Here is a 14,700-nt window from a genome sequence, read left to right as displayed (position 1 = left end):
GACCACCTGCAATGGCTGGTTCCCAGCCTTCCACGTATCCTAGCAATACATCCCCCATGACTTAAGTCTGTCACGCTTACCACCAGAGACTCCAAAACGGCGCTCCCATCAAAGCAATGACTTCCACACGGGCTCAGACACTCTCAGCCTCTCCAAGGCCTCCAGCACCTCAGCATCCCTCAGAGGCCCCAAAGGAAAAGTAATTAAAGACCCCTGTCCACTGGCCAAGAAGAAAGCCCACGTCAACATCAGACCCAGCCACGAGCCTGGGTCACCCATGCATTCTTTCACTCTCTAGGTGTTGACTTTCCCAGACCCTGGGATGAGTTTTTAAGTTTCTGATGCTGTAGAGACTGACTGTCTTCCAATCCATAAGTTCTGTGTTGGTGGAAACCCACTGGAAACTTCCGGTCCCGGAGGATGTAGCCTGTGAAAGGCCTACGAATCCCATCATGTCTGGGTAACTCCTGGGGCCACACTCACTGGGCCAGGCTAGGAGTTCATTAAATGCAGAAGTAATGGAGGCAGTGCCGCTGGCCCTGCTGGGGCCTTGGGGACACTCTGGTGCCAGGGTTACTGGCAGGATGCCACGGTCTCGAGGGCCTGACATGTTAGTGTGGGTTGGGTTTGGTAGCATCTCTGCTGAATCCGTTCACCAGCAATTGCCTCAGAGGTTTCTCTGCAGCTGGCTGTCAGCCCGTTCCAACTGCCTTCTGGTTTGGCCTAATGCAGAACAACTGTCCCATGGCTTTCTAAAGAGGCAGCCTGGTGTAGTGGGAAGAGTTGTGGCCACAGGCTGGGAGGCCTGGATCCCAGCCCTCGTCTACCCAAACAAGCTGTGTGACTTTAAACAGGGGACCCTCTTCGTTTCCTCCCCTGTAAATCACATCACTAGGTGGCCTTCCAGGTCATTCCCTCAGATCCTCCTACTGACCCTTCTTCCAGTCCCTGCTGGAAAACAGGGTGCCAGGACTGGGGAGGGGCAGTGGCAGATACTTTGGCTAGTTTGCTTTGGACTCGCAGGGTCACTAATTCCAAGAAACATTTTGGTTTCTTAGCACCAGAGTCTTTCAGGACTCAGGAAGCTTCAGGGACAATTCAGAGCTCCGCGTACTACGGAGGGCTTTGTCTGAGTCCTCAGAATTATTTACTCAATACCCAGGCAAGGATTAAGTGGAGACTTTTCTACTGGATTTGGGCCCTGCAGTTAGGAGATTTGGTTAGCACCTCTCGCTCAGAGGCAGTCGCATCATTTCCAAGCTGTGGCTTCGCCTCAGACCCGAGCACAAGAGGCAAGGTCCAGGAGAAAGAACTGTGGAGGCAGGAGAAGGGGGTCTGTGTTGGCTGTGCTGCGCAGCAGATTGCTGTTTGCCTTAGGGCAAGTCACTTAACCTCTCTGCATCATTTTCCTCAACAGCAAAATGAAAGAACTGGACTTATTCATTTATTACGTATTCCCTGCAGCATTTGACATAGGAACGCAAAAAATCCACAGTCGCTGAGGGAGGGAGTGGGTAGCCCTCCCACTCCCAGTGACGGACCCCAGGCCACCAGAACAGCTGTCATTGTATTGAATTTCTAGCCACACCAAAAGGGAAGCACTAGGAGCTGCTTAGTCGTCACTGTTTGCTAAAAGAAAGCTTACCCATCAGTCAGCAGAGAGACGCCTCTTTCCTGCACTGAATTCTACCATTTACCCATCCTTGCATGTAACCAGTAAACATTTACTGAGCAGCTGGGAGAGCTCACTGCGCTGGGCCTCCAAAAGTAACCAGACCGGAGGCCCTGGAGACAGGGAGGATTTTATCTCGGGGACTCTCACACAATGGAAATACGGCGATGATGTCAACAGTGATGGCACAAAAGATGCTCACCGTAAAACTGAGGGTGTGGCACAGAGCTGTAATGCCAACAGGGAGCAAGATCCCCAATCACCTCCAGGGATGTCCCTTTCCAGGGACTTGGCTTGATGTGGGCCTGGTCTGGAAAACCGGGAGTGGTGGGTGACTCACACATGTCCTAGGGACTCTCTCAATTAGCAACTCCTCTCAGCTTCTGACAGGAGTGAGGTGCTGGTTAAGTGATGCTGAGCCTTCTGTAGCAGGCCTGGGGCACAAGGGCCCTGGAGGAGGAGCAAATTGTGTTGAGATGCCAGGCAGGGCCTGGTTGCTCATGCTCCTTTCCTTTCTCTATTAAAGCTTTTACATCTGGGGCGCCTGGGTGGCTCAGTCGGTTCAGTGTCTGACTCTTGATTTCAGGACACGATCCCAGCATCCCGGGATCGAGCCAGGCTCCGCGTTGCTGAGTGCGGAGCCTGCTTAAAGATTCTCTCTTTCTCCCTCTCCCCCACTCATGCTCTCTTTCTCTCTCTCTCTCTAAAATAAATAAATAATGGGGTGCCTGGGTGACTCAGTCGGTTAAGCGTCTGACTTCAGCTCAGGTCACGGTCTCGCGGTCCGTGAGTTCGAGCCCCGCGTCGGGCTCTGGGCTGATGGCTCAGAGCCTGGAGCCTGCTGCTGATTCTGTGTCTCCCTCTCTCTCTGCCCCTCCCCTGTTCATGCTCTGTCTCTCTCTGTCTCAAAAATAAATAAACGTTTAATAAATAAATAAAAGAAATAAGACTCTACAGTTCATCATAAAAATTTTTAGACGTGGGGCACCTGGGTGGTTCATTCAGTTAAGCGTCCAACTCTTGACTTCATTTCAGGCCATGATCTCATGGTTCGTGAGTTCCTGCCCTGGTTCAGTGAGTTCCTACACTGTCTGTGCTGACAGTGTAGAACCTGCTTGAGATTCTCTCTCTCTCTCTCTCTCTCTCTCTCTCTCTCTCTCTCTTCCCCTTCCCTGCTCGTGCTTTCTCTCTCTCTCAAAATAAATAAACATTAAAAAAATTTTTTAAACGTTCCGAAAAGCTGAAAAAATTGTATAGTGAACACTCACACACCCACCAACTGGTTTCCACCATCAGCATTTTGCTAGATTAGCTTCATCATATATCTGTCCTTCCGTCCAGCCTTTCATCTGTCAATCAGTCCATCTTCATGGTTTGGTGAATTCAAAGGAAGCTGTACACTTCAGTATATTTCAGTCCTAAATACTTCCAGCACGCCTATCATTCGCTAGAGTTCACATTTGTGTAAGGTTGTGTGTGTGTGTGTGGATGTAAAATCTTAAGAATAGCTTTAAGTGAATTTTGATAAATGCATACACCTGTGTAATTCACATCTTTACCAAGAAACAGAACATCTGTATCACTCCAGAGAGTTCCTTTGTCCACCCCCTTAAAAAAAATTTTTTTTGACATTTATTCATTTTTCGAGAGACAGAGCGTGAGTGGGGAAGGGGCAGAGAGAGAGCGAGACACAGAATCTGAAGCACGCTCCAGGCTCTGAACTGAGAGCACAGAGCCCAACGCAGGGCTCGAACTCACGAACCATGACATCATGACCTGAGCCGAAGCTGGATGCTTAACCAACTGAGCCACCCAGGCACCCCTGTCCACCCCTTCCTAAAGGACTCTGCCTTCTCTCCACTCCATCCCCATATCCCCTACTGCCTTAATCTGTGTGTTCTGTGCCCTGGGAATCTGAGCTCTTTGATGACACCATTTGCCCAGGGTGGGCACCTGACTCAAATGCAGTCCATCTGGGTGTTACCTAGTGACCTTTAACCTCTGTGGCCAGATTTAGCAGGACGACCTGGGCCCCTCAGAGTCTCTCTCAGGAGGTGGGAAACTGAGGCTACCTTGGCTGGGCAAAGACATGGAGCTTAAGGTACATCTGGGGCTAGAGTCACAATGGTCATGAGCCACATGCCAGCAGAAGTACAGAGAAGGCAGGGCTAGTGAGGAACACGGGGTGTGTACCCAGGAGACACAGACCCTCTGTGTAAAGGACAACATAGTCCCTAAGGGAGGGACCGGAGGGAAGGCCTCAGTTTCCTTCAGGTCTCCAGTGTCTGAGGAAACCTGGATGGGTCTTTCTGTGCAACTACAACAGAACCCCTGAAAGAGGAATGCAAATGATGATACATTAAAATGGTTTGTTTTGAAAATGAGGGATCTTGGGGCGCCCAGGTGGCTCAGTCCGTTGAGCATCCAACTTCGGCTCAGATCACGATCTTGTGGTTCGTGAGTTTGAGGCTCGTGTCGGGCTCTGTGCTGACAGCTCAGAGCCTGGAGCCTGCTTCAGATTCTGTGTCTCCCTCTCTCTCTGCCCCTCCCCTGCTCACACTCTGTCTCTGTCTCTCAAAAATGAATAAACGTTAAAAAAAATTAAAAAAAAAAAAAAGAAATGAGGGATCTTTCTTACATGACAGCCATTCTATTTCTGTGTGGCATGGGCTGTAGGTATGACCTAAATGTCCCTAAAAATGATAACAACAATAGTAAATGACGGCAGGATAATAAGTGATAATAAAGCCAAGTCCAATAGGACAGGTTTTAATGTGTAATCCCATCTGATTGTCACATCAATCTTTTTTTTTTTTTTTTTTTTGAGAGAGAGGGAGACAGCACAAGTGGGAGAGGGGCAGAGGGAGACAGAGAGAGAGAGAATCCCAAGCAGGCTCCCTGCTGTCAGCACAGAGCCTGATGCAGGGCTCCAACTCCCGAACCACGAGATCATGACCTGAGCCAAAGTCAGATGCTTAACCGACTGAGCCATCCAGGCGCCCCTCAAAGCAGTCTTCTTCAAGCAGAGGCACTCTGCTTTCACTGTCCCCATTTTGCAGTTGAGGAAACAGATACAGGACGGACACATAATTTGCCCAAGTTCACTGTAAGCCGTGGAAGCAGAGCTCCCCATCGCCCAGGAGCCGAGCCAGGGCTGGGCCTCCCTCGGTTATGCCCATCGTGTGTCACTGTGCCTGCCAGAACAGCACTGCCACTCCACCCCATCCCCGAGACAGCTGTGTTTTACCTGTCCTCGCTGAGGGTGACAGGCCCGGGGACCCCTTGACGCTGGATGGTGACAGGACAGCGACACTGCTAGCATCAAGGAGGCCACTCTGCCCCCTGTTCCCTGTGGCTGAAGAGCAGGCACCCCTTCCTGGAGGAACCACAGCAGGTGTTTGGGGTGGAAGATAAGAAAGAGGTGCGGGGTCTCCAGGGCCCCTGCCAGCTCCGAGAAGTCGGGATGATTCTAGTCCCAGGAAAAGGCCACAGAGATCGTTCAGCAGGGCAAGAGTGAGCACCCCAAGGCAGGAACCCATTTTTCCAAAGCAGGAGCGGCAACACGGCTGAGCTGAATCCTTCTTAGTATGTCCTTCTCTGGCATTTCTCCAGGCCCCTGTCACCACCTATTCCCACACCTGGAGGACACAGGCCAGGATGTCTTGTTCACCTTTGATTCCTTGGCACCCTGCACAATTGGTGACACACAGTAGGTGCTTAATGAATATATCTTAAATGAACGAAGACATGACATGGGGAAGCCGAGAAAGCAAAGGGATAATAATAACAAAAGCAAGGTGGCATTCTAAGAGAACACTCACAGTGAGTAATCAAATCCTCATAACCACCCTGTGAGGCAGGTACTGAGGCTCAGACAGGTTAAGTAACTTGCCCAAGATCACACAGCTTGTAAGCAGTGGAGCTAGATTTGAATCCTGGCAGAGTCCGTGGTCTTAGCTCCTGTGATTCCCATCACCCTATCTTTCCTCCCCTGGAAAAGCTTCCTGGCATATTACGTCGAGTTCCTCACCTGCCTGAGGCCAAGTGTGAACCTAGCAAACACGCTGACGTCCTGGCAACCCACAAGGGCCATGTCGTGAGCAAAGAAACAGCAGCCATCCCCAAAATGGTCAGCTTCCCTCCAAGTCCGTCAACATTTGCTGCCTATCCATTAGGTGCCAGTCACCGGCACAACAAGGCAGACGTATTCTTGGCTCTCCAGGAGCCCCGGAGGAATGACATTAGTGATCCATCATTGGTGATGTGACTACTCTGTGCCACAAGCCATGTGTATGGTAGGGCTCTTTTAATGTGGCTTGCAGGACTAGTGATGCCCACTGCACAGACGAAGACACAGAGGCTCGAGAGGTCGGGTCACTTGTCCCGTGGTAACTATACATACTGACAGCCATCTAGTGTAGGGAGGTGCACCCCACATCGTCCCTCCTCTCATGGGCTGCACGGGCCAGGGGAGGAGGTGAGATGGAGAACAGCAAAGAGCAAGGTCATCTCCAGGATTGGCAACTGTGTGGAAGGCAATGACACAAGGTCAAGGGCTGGAGAGGGCTGGAGAGAGGAGCCGGCCGTGGTCAGCTTGGGAGCGGGGGGGGGGGGGGGGGGAGGGGGGCCCGGACAGAGGGACAGCCTGCGGGCCTGGGGCAGGACAGCTTGATGCGCCCACGGAAAGACAGGAGGGCAGTGTGGCTGGGGCACAGCGAACAGAGGGAACCAAAGAGACCAGTAAAGTGGGGATCTCGAACCTGGCCCGATCATGTGCTCCGATGCACAGCAGGCCGGGTGCAAGGGAACCTCGCAGAATTCATCTCTAGAGGACAAGGGCGGTCTGGGGTTCCAAGGCCCTCTAGAGGGTATAAAACCTCACCCTGCAGCTTAGCTGTCTACATGTGAAGAAAAAACAAATCGGCTAGGGCAGATCTTTGTCAATTCTGACACCTCTCAGAGGTCCTTTGGGGCAAATCCCAACACCTAACTTATGAAAAGTTACAGTCCAAACACTTGGTCTTTGAAGTGCTCGTTGTATGCAAGCAGTCACCGGCGGGAAGTAATTTCAGAATGAATATCGTTTTTCCAATGACCATCATAGTGGTGTGGGGTTTGGACAGGCTCAGCTCCTACCCAGGACCCCCACGCCTGGGCAGAGGACTGTATCTGGAGTGAAGGGAGACTATGTGGGTCCTCAGGCATGAAAAACACCAGGTGTCGCGAACGCCACAGGCCAGTGTCCTGGGAGAAGAGAGAGTGATGTCAGTGTTCCTAAGCAAGCCACGTCTCTGCCAGGTCCCATGAGCACGTGCGGCCCAGGGGGATGGAGGGCTGGGTTGCTGTCATGACCACACAGCCCCGTTGGCTGGCAACAAAGGAGAGGGATTTCCACCGCCAGAGCTCACAAAAGGTTGAAAAACTGGGAGGGCAGACAAGCCGGGGGGTGCTGGGGTCCACTGGCTTTGGAACTGCCCCGTTTCCTCTCACACATCTCCTCCCTCCCACTCCAGGGAGCCAAGCGGGTGCCCTCAGGGCAGCCTCAAAAACCTGACCAGGTCTGGACCTGAAACGGATTTCCGGATTTCCCTCTCCTTAGATGAGCCCAGCGCCTGCTTCTTATCCCAGCACTGTGACTGTTTGGCTGAAAACATCAATAAGTCACTCACTCTCAGAGCCTCAGTTTCTTCATCTGTCAAATGGAGATGTCAACAGACCGTGGCTCACAGAGTTAAATCCAAGGTCTTCCAGGCCCTGGAGGCTCAATCATCACAGAGTCCCTGAGTGCTCACCGTGGAGCAGACACTGCAGAGGTCAGGTACAAATGATGACCCTGTCCCCTGGCGTGCAAGGAACAGCTAAAGAAAAGCAATCTAGAGCACAGCTGGGCTGAGACACAGCAGCAGCTGTCCCCGCACTCAGGGAGTAGGGTTGGCCTGTGGCGAACACTCCCAGTTTTGTTTTGTTTTTTAATGTCTATTTATTTACTTTTGATTTTTTTATTTTTTGAGAGAGAGAGAGAGAGAGATGCACAGGGGAGGGGCAGAGGGACACGGAGAGAGAGAACTGTCATAAGATCATGACCTGAGCGAGCTGAGATCAAGAGTTGGACGCTTAACTGACGGAGCCACCCAGGCGCCCCTAACACTCCCAGTTTTTTATTTGTCATGAGCTGCCCAAGCTGGTATTTCCTCCTGAACTTGGGTGACCGGAATTGGATCTGTCTGCCCCTTTCTTTTCTTAAGAGTCATGACTGTCACTGGCAACTTTTGCAACCGATTGTTGTGAAGCTGGGGGGTGGGGTGGGGCTCCCGAAGGGCCGTATCCTCAGCTTCTACCCCAAGAGGAGGGAAGGGAAGGGTAGGGATGGTGAGGCTTCTCCCAGGACTGATGGGAGCCAGGCCATCTCAGAGAGCACGTACAGCCCAGAGATCAAGTCTTTGGCCCCTGGGATTGGCGCCTGGGTTCGAATGTGTTCTACCTCCCCTCACCTCCCCTCCAGCTGTGGGATGTTGGGCAAGTTACTCAACCTCCAGGAGCCTCATCCAGGCAACCAGGGTTCACTAGGGGCAGGCACTGGCCCAGGTGCCTCGGTTAAGCCTCCAACTTGGGCTCAGGTCATGACCTCACGGGTCACGGGTTCAAGCCCCATAGTGGGCTCCGTGCTGACAGCTTGGAGCCCGGAGCCTGCTTGGGATTCTGTGTCTCCCTGTCTCTCTGCCCCTCCCCCACTCACGCTCTCTCAAAAATAAGTAAATAAACATTTAAAAAAATTAATTAAAAAAATAAAAATAATAAGACTAGGAAAACAGTATGGTGGTTCCTCAAAATATTAAAAATGGAATGACCCTATGGCCCAGCAATTCTACTTCAGGGAATATACCCAAAAGAATTGAAAGCAGGGTCTCAAACAGATATTTGTACACCCGTGTTCATAGCTGCATTGTTCACAATAACTAAACGTTGGAAGCAACCCAAGCGTCCGTCCATGAATGAACTGATAAACACAATGTGGTCTAGGCATACAATGGACTATTATCTAGCCTCAAAAGGGGAGGGAATTCTGACACCTGCTACCACACGGATGAACCTTGAGGCCATCAAGCTAAGCGAAGCAAGCCAGTCACAAAAAGACAAGTGCTGTCTGATCCCACTTCTGTGAGGCACCTAGAATAGATACATTCAGAGAGACAGGAAGTAGAATGGTGGGGACGAAAAAGTTCTGGAGATGGATGGTGGGGGTAAGCTGCACAACAGTGTGAGGGTTAATGTCACTTAATGACACTGTGTACCATTAAGATAGTTAATAAAGGGGTGCCTCGGTAGCTCAGTTGGTTGAGCATCCCACTCTTGATTTCGGCTCAGGTCACGATCTCAGGGTTCGTGGGATCGAGCCCCGTGTCGGGCTCTGAGTTGGACAGTGCAGAGCCTGCTTGGGATTCTCTCTCTTCCTCTCTTTCTGCCCCTCCCAATGCTCATGCACTCTCACACTCTCTCAAAATACATAAACTTAAAAAAAAAAGCATCAGTAAAAAAATAGTTAATGCGGTAAAATTCGTGTTATGTATATTTTGCCATGATTAAAAATAAGACAACAAGAAGAAATCAACATTAGGCATCAACGTCACGACTGACGTTACACAGGAAGGTAGCACCCCTGGAAGTGTGAACGGACTGTCGCAGGCTGGCCTTCCTGCAGTCAGCGTGGCTTGGGAACAAGCGGACACGGGGTTCAGGGCAGGATCCCTGCATCTCCCCCGTTGCCACCCGTTCTTGGCCCAGCAGGATCCCCAGCTGCCACCCGTCCTTGGCCCAGTCCTCCTCCCATACTAACAGAAAGACTTGGAGCTGGGCCTCCCACGCTGCATCTTGGCTCAGGCCACACCTCCTGCCTGATGTCCCTTTTGCTTCCTGTGCGACCAGCATGTGCTCGTGTTAACGACTTCAGGCCACATTATCATCCCTCCAGTGCACAAGGCAAAGACTTCACTGTACCCAGGAAGGACGTGCCCTGCGACGGCACCCTCCACCTTCCCCGACACTGGCGGGCTCCCTGACACGCCCAAGCAGCTCGAGCACAGGGACCGGGTCTTACTCACCCTGGCATCCCAGCTGTTAGCTTAGCACCTGTCACGTGCTGGACGACAAATGTTTTCTGAGAGGAGATAAACATAATACTTATTGAGCACACTTATTCTGGACGCCGTTCTGAGTGGTTCACAGGCCTCACTCACCATGACAATTCCTTGAGGGAAACACTAGTGCTATCCTGGGTCAGGAGCAGGGGGAACGACTGAGGCACTCATGTTGGGTGCAAAATGTAAGGGGGCACCAAACAAACTCAGGAATCGAGACAGATTTTTTTTTTTTTAAGTAATGTCTACACCCCGTGTGGGGCGTGAACTCACAATCCCAAGATCGAGAGCTGCAGGCTGTACTGACTGAGCCAGTCAGGTGCCCCCAAATAGATATTTTAAAGACATATTCTGAAAAATCATAATTAATGCAAAGTATCCAGAATGAACAGAAACTAACATCTGAGATACAGACAGATCTGGCCCTGACTTACACCACTCACTCCACTCACCTCTCCCTAATCCCAGCCCTATCCGATTCTGTCTTTATTGGAATTTTTGATACTGTGTTCAACAATTCCATTGCCAGGATTTATCTAAGGAATTAATCAAGGCTATGTGTAAAGGTGCACCTACAAAGGGTTCATTGTTGTGTTGTTTATGTAAATGAAAAACTGGGGGAGCCTGGGTGGCTCAGTCGGTTGAGCGTCCGACTTCAGCTCAGGTCACGATCTCGCGGTCCGTGAGTTCGAGCCCCGCGTCGGGCTCTGGGCTGATGGCTCAGAGCCTGGAGCCTGCTTCCGATTCTGTGTCTCCCTCTCTCTCTGCCCCTCCCCCGTTCATGCTCTTTCTCTGTCTCAAAAATAAACGTTAAAAAAAAAAAAAGGAAAACTGGAAAACATATTTAGTTGAATGCTATGAAACTTCCAATAGTGACCATTTTTGACCCAAAAACAACCCAATTTCATATTATCCTATGCAATCTAATCTTCAGAGTCCATGAACTGTGATGGTATATATAATCTATGGAATATTCACCCATTGAAAATCTAGGCAGCCATTAAAAAATATTTGGAAGACGATGACATGGAAAGGTGTTCATGATACAGTGTTAAAAGAACCAGTTACAGGGGCACCTGGGTGGCTCAGTCGGTGGAGCGTCTGACTTCGGCTCAGGTCATGATGTCACAGCTCATGAGTTCGAGCCCCGCGTTGGGCTCTGTGCCAACAGCTTGGAGCCTGGAGCCTGCTTCGGATTCTGTGTCTCCCTCTCTCTCTCTGCCCCTAACCCACTCACATTCTGTCTCTGTCTCTCTCAAAAATAAATAAACATTAAAAAAAAAAAAAGAACCAGTTACAAAACAGCATAAAATGCATGATTTTATTTTCAAAAATCCACCAAAAAAGATCTGAATTGATTATTCATCAAGATGTTAATAATGGTACGATTTGGGGTGATTTTCACCTCCTTTTCAATTTCCTGTCTTTTGTATATTAACCATGTACTATGTCTAAAGGGAGATAAAAGAATAATGAAGAAAAACCTCATACCTTTGGTCTCATACCTTTCTATCAAAAGACTTTTCCAATCCCTTCACCCCTGACAGAGGGTGAGAGACACCCATTTTACTAGTCACGTCCTTTCACAGATGGAACTTCCAGGCTCTGGCTCTCAGTCCTCCTGGCCTGGGCTCCCGGCACCTGACCCTTCTTTTCCTCCGGCCCTTGCACCCTCAACACTCGGGCTTTGTTGGAGAACGTGCTGTCTCCACCACCGCCGCCTTCACTGCCAGCCCCTCCTCGGCTGATCTTCAGGTACAGAAGACACGCCTGAGCACAGAGGATTGAGAATCACTTTGCTGTCCTCCAGGCAAGTGAAAACAGCGCTGCATGGGTGACAGGCTTTCTGGGGGCCTGGGGGCGGGGGCAGGAATCTTGCCTTCAGTCTTCCACTACCCTCCTCCATCTTTTTAAAAAAATGTTTATTGGGGTGCCTGCGTGGCTCAGTCGGTTAAACGTCTGACTTCGGCTCAGGTCATGATCTTATGGTCCGTGAGTTCGAGCCCCACGTCAGGCTCTGTGCTGACAGCTCAGAGCCTGGGGCCTGCTTCCGATTCTGTGTCTCCCTCTCTCTCTGACCCTCCCCCGTTCATGCTCTGTCTCTCTCTGTCTCAAAAATAAATAGACATTAAAAAAAATTTTTTTAAATAAATAAATGTTTATTTATTTATTTTGAGAGAGAGAGAGAGAGAGAGAGAGCGAGCACGTGTGGGAGGGCTGAGCCACCCAGGCAGCCCTCCTCTCCTTCTTCATGCAGCTGAGACTCATCGACTTTGGGGGACCAGCTGTTTCTTTCCTTTCCTTTTAAAATGTTTTTAGATTCAAGGTTTGTTTGGTGTTTTTTTTTTTTTTTTTTTTTTCAATTCCAGAAAGTACAAAGACTAGGAATCACCTGCCCTGCTACCAGAATTAACAACTTGTTAACATTTTGTCAGATTGGCTGCAAGCCTCTCTTTTCAAAAAACAACCGAAATAAAATGTTGCCAATAAAGTCAAACTCCCTGTTGGTCCCCTCCTCCGTCTCTCTCCAGGAACGCTCACTGCTCTAAGTGTGCTGTGTATCCTCTTTGGTCGGTTGTTACACTTTGAGATACACACGCACACATACACACATACATCCAGGAACAATAGACACGACTATATTCTTCGAATTTGCACAACTGCAAATTGTGCCTATGGTTGTTACACTTTGAGATACACACGCACACATACACACATACATCCAGGAACAATAGACACGACTATATTCTTCGAATTTGCACAACTGCATCCTACAGAATCCTCTGCGATCCCCCTCTAACATCATGGTTTTAAACACCGTTTGTGCAGATACACATTGATCTAGTTCATTTATTCTACTACTCCCAGGTACTCCATTCCAGGTGGGTGGGCCTGATCCCTCCGCATGGAACTCTCTAGGGCTCAGGTAACACGAAGGCTTCCCTTGACCTCAGAAGTTCTGTTAATTTGGAGATCCTGAGCCAAGTGCAGGGAATCTCCCCAGCCCATACCTTTTGGTCCAGCCAATCCTCCAAACCTTGCCCCAGCCCTTTGATCTTCCCCCCAGTGCTGGCAGGTGCTGAGAGGGCCCTGCTCCTCTCCCTTGTCTGACCTGTGAATGTTTCTTGGCTTTCTCGGGTTCCCCATCCTGACTTCGAGAAATACAGGAATTAAGATACCTCACAAAGTCTGTTTTCCCTCGTAAGCCGTCCCGTCGTGAGGTGGGCGTCCCGAGAGGTTGTGCGTCTCCCCAGGCTTTGGTGCCAGGCAACCCTGGGTGAATCCTGGCTCTGTTGGCAGATAACCTGCCCTCTCTGAGTCAGGTTCCCTACCTGTAAAAGGGGGGTTGTAACACTCGGGCCACCAGCCTGCTGTGACGGATGAAGGGAAAAGTATATGAAACCCACCTGGCAGGTTTCTGGCACATGCCAGGCGGTCAAAAGTGCTTCCGCCCTTGCCGAAGCCTCCCGTTCAGAACTCCTGTCTCTTCTCAAACCAGCAGCCACAGCGGTCTCTCAAAATGTAAGTCAGACCACATCACTTCTTTGCTTGTGTGACTTCCCAGGTGAGGTCAGGAAGTCTCTGCCATATCCACCTTGGTCTCCTGGATTGCTTGCCACAGGGGGAGCCAGCCACCATACCGTGAAAACACTCAAGCAGACATGGGGAGACCCCCATACGGAGAAGAACCAAGGCCTCCTGCCCACGGCCAGCACCAGCCGGCCAGCCACGGGAGAGAGCCACCCTCGCTCCCCTGGATGACAGTGGCTGACATCTGGTTACAACCTCACCGAGAAACCCCGAGCCAGGCCACTTCCACATACCTGACCCACAGAAACAACGGGAGAGAACAAACGATTATTGTTGTTTTCGGCCAATAGGTTTTAGGGTGATTTGATATGCAGCATTAATTAGTAACATACAAATGAACAAATGATGAGAACTTACAGTGTCATTACTAACTCGTGTACTAACACTCGTATAGCACTTACTATGTGCAAGGCATGATTCTACACACTTTATGGGGATTCACTCATTTAACCTTCAGAGCAAGCAGCCATATGAATGGCTCCATTTTACATATGAGAAAACTGAGGCACGGCATGTTTCAATAACTTGCTAGTAAGGGGCAGAGCTGGAACATGAACGCTGACACTCTGGCTCCAGTGGCTATGCCCCTGGCCTCTCTCCAGCTGCGTCCTGAGCAAAGCCACAACCAGGAATGTGGCACCAAGAAGCAGGAAAGGTTCCAAAGTTCACAGAGGCCACTGTGAAGGGAGGGAAGATGGAGAGGAAAAGGAAAAGTGCCAACCCTCTTCTCTTCTCTCAGACCCTCCAGGTTTCTACCCTGCTCCTTGGGTTTACAGCCCTGTCTCTTTGCTGCCAGTAGACTGGTCCCAGACCAGAGCCGACCCAGCTCTACCGAGTAAGTGAAAAAGTGCTACTGAACGTTTGCACAGTGGTTTAAAGCTCTTGTCCCATCCCCTTGGTTAGGGTTCTGCTCCACCGAGATGACCAGCTTCCCCTCCGTACATCTCCTGACACAGCGCAAGCCTCCTCCCTGCTTCTTCAAAGTGGCCAACTTCTTAAAACATATCAGGTCTTGAAAGTGGGGGGGGGGGGGTGTGGAATTCTCAAAGAAGACAACTTCATCAGGGCAGGATCACTCTATACCAAGCCCGTGTTCTACAGTCCCAGCCTGTGCCCTTTACAGACGTGGCTAATCGATCGCCTCTTTCCCGCTCAGTCTGCACACAGCTTGGGAATCCTTCTCACCACAGTGCTGCAGGCTGCCACTTCCACAGGTTCTGGGCTGCCAGTAGAGCTGAGACCTATTTATCATTCTGGCTCTAACAGGATAAAGACGAAACACCAAAAGCAACAGACCAGAAC

At 50.4% G+C, this 14,700-nt stretch overlaps 1 protein-coding gene across 2 annotated transcripts in view; it reads right to left on the bottom strand.

The window, feature by feature from the left end:
- GALNT16 (polypeptide N-acetylgalactosaminyltransferase 16) overlaps window positions 1-14,700 on the bottom strand; it is a 92,959-nt gene that overhangs the window by 66,767 nt on the left and 11,492 nt on the right. The window lies entirely within an intron of this gene.

The sequence above is a fragment of the Felis catus genome, chromosome B3 (assembly GCF_018350175.1).
Source record: "Felis catus isolate Fca126 chromosome B3, F.catus_Fca126_mat1.0, whole genome shotgun sequence".
Taxonomy (NCBI): domain Eukaryota; kingdom Metazoa; phylum Chordata; class Mammalia; order Carnivora; family Felidae; genus Felis; species Felis catus.
Note: the sequence above shows the minus strand (reverse complement) of the source record. Positions and strands in the feature narration are given on the sequence as shown.